The following is a 2,821-nucleotide window of genomic DNA, read 5'->3' as shown; positions in this document are numbered from 1 at the left end:
TGCCGTTATGTCAAGTATTTTTCAAGTCATATAGGGAACAAACACACAAACAGACATTCATTTATATATATAACAGTAGACTGTGTCTCCTTCCTCAACCGAGAAGACTGCAGTTTTGAATCCAACGGTTGTGTGACCACAGAGTATGCACGGAGCCTCAATTGTAGCAGCAGAAACCACAGATTACGCTGTGCAGATGGATGGAGAGAAAAAGGAGAATCACTGATTCTTCCATCTCCTTTACCAGTCCTATCACCAACTACACCCACCAAATCCAGCAAACCAGTAATTGCATCTACCTCCTTTCCTGCAACTTCTGTCCTGCCTTCTACATAGGTAAAACCACCACTGCCCTAAACCTCCAGATCAACAATCACAGGGCTTCCTTTAAAAATAATACTTCCCTACCCATCCCTACCCATGGCTCTGAGCACAACAAGAACTTTGACCAATGCTTCAAAGTCAAAGTCCTTGCCTGCCACCCTCCCTCCCACAGCCCCCTCCATAGATGTCAAAACGAAAAAATTGGCTTTTATTTGGGTGCTTGGAGCTGCTTCCAGTCCTGGTCTCAACAGACAGCAATAGTACCATAGCTACCAACTGTTTAATTAAATTGAAATAAATTTCTTCATATAATAATAAATTTCACAGCTATCAAATTACTTATATATATTCAATGTTCAATGAAAATGAAAAATAAATTCCATTCAAGTTCAATTCTACAATTCCTTTCTCCAATTCTAGTCTAATTCTTTTTTGATTTCTAATTTTAAATCTCCTCTTTTCTATCAATTCATAAGCTACACCTTTCCTTATTCATAACTCACTCAAATCTTAAATATCCCATTATTTTGTAACCGCCACCTAAATACCCCATAATGTCTCCTGAATCTGTACCCTTTTTCTCTCCATCTGTCTGCACCGCGTAATCTGTGGTTTCTGCTGCTACAATTGAGGCTCCGTGCGTACTCTGTGGTCACACAACCGTTGGATTCAAAACTGCAGTCTTCTCGGTTGAGAAAGGAGACACAGTCTCCGAAAATTTCCCCCATTTCTAATGTAAGTCTTCAAGTGCTTTCAATCTATTTATATTGTGTCTCCTGTTTTAATTTATATTATGTTATTCCTCTAAGGGCCGGTTTCCCAGCTCAGGATTTAGCTTAGTCCTAAAACTTTAAACAGCTGGAGTCAGAAAATAGGTTTTTGCCACACTGCACAGAAAGCAGCTGTTTTCCAGTCCCTACGTAGATCAGAAAGACATTGTTTGCAGATGACTCTCATCTGACATCAGAACAGGTTTCTTTCCGGCCTAGGCTGGAAAGAGTACCCTTTCCAGCCGCTAACATGGAACTAAGATAAAGGTGATCAAAAAACAGCTGATCAAAAAACTTTTCATTATTTGTGTTCATTATTCAATAATTTAAACATTTATAATAATATCATCTCATTGTCATTTGAAAGAATAAAAAAAGTATAAACTTAACCTCCCACATATAATTGAACATCATCTTTAAGGTTATTTAGACTAATCAGAATAAAAAATAAAAATACTTGGACAATTTCCTGATATTCAGATTACCTCAGATTTGCTAGAGAGCTATCACCTTCCACTTCTGCTTTCAGAAGTGCTTAGTAAACAACTATTCTCATATATAAATTGTTTATTTTTGTGTGTGGCGAAAAATAGGGTTCGCACCATGGGCAAAAATGTTTTTCCGGCTCTCAATCTTCTCTAGTCCTCGGCCTACGGCCTCTGACTTGAAAACCGATTTCGAGCCGGAAAAAACTCATTTTCTACTCTAGGTGTGAAATATACTATTTCCAAAAAAGGGGCATAGTTGCAGCTTTTATAACAGAAGTCGTAGTTTTTATTTTCTCATTTCTATAATTGGAAACGTTTTTCCTTGACAGAATTCTAAATAATCCAAAATAGCTGAAACTTTACACTTTTTTTCTTTATTTTATTTTGTGTTCAATTTTCTAGTTTTTTGAAATTTAATGACTGCGACTAAGCCCCGTTTTGGAAAACCAATTTTCTGACTCCAGCTGTTTAAAGTCTAGGACTTAGCTGAATCCCGAGCTCGGAAACTGGCCCTAAATTATTCTCGTTTAAGAATGAGGCTCACAGTTCAATGAGCAAGGAAAGTTGTGTGAGTGTACCACACCAGATTTTTAAAATTTGTAGCTCCGGAAATGTAGCTAACCAGAAATCTTAGAATCCGTTGCGACCACTCTATTTATTGGAAACTTTATTCTCTTTAATTTTTTTTAAACTCAAGGCTTCCGAAATAAAATGGAAAAATTGAATTGAAGTCAGAAATTTAGGGGGTTTTACGGGGTTTTAGGGGTAAAATATGGCAGATCTGAGGAACTCTGCCGTATATAGTGAGGTCCACGTTATAATGACAGTATTTGATCAACTTTGGTTTTGCTATCCTTGTCTATCATTCGACAAAGCCAGTGGTACTATCCTTTTCCAGGTCCAAAACAATGTCAATTATGTTTGTGACAGTGTAGAAATATAATTAATTAATGCAGAGAATCGGCATCGCTATTCTTCTATCTTTATATCTGCCATTATAACGTGGACCTCACTATAGATGTGTACAGCGAGACACTTGGCAAATGACTTGGCAAGAGTGTGAGCTAGAATAGTTGCGTAGGCAAGTGAAAGCAAGCGCTATTTTTATAGCAGAGCAGCCATCTGCACTCACGCATTCTTCGTCATTTGTACCCACTTGGCAAGAGTGTGGAAGTGGCATGATGTGAGTCATTCCTTTCTGGCTCAGCGCTCATGGTGGCTCAGGCACTAACTTGGCGC

This window comes from Nilaparvata lugens, chromosome 11 (genome assembly GCF_014356525.2).
Source record: "Nilaparvata lugens isolate BPH chromosome 11, ASM1435652v1, whole genome shotgun sequence".
NCBI classification, from domain to species: Eukaryota; Metazoa; Arthropoda; class Insecta; order Hemiptera; family Delphacidae; genus Nilaparvata; species Nilaparvata lugens.
This window is presented reverse-complemented; position numbering follows the sequence as displayed.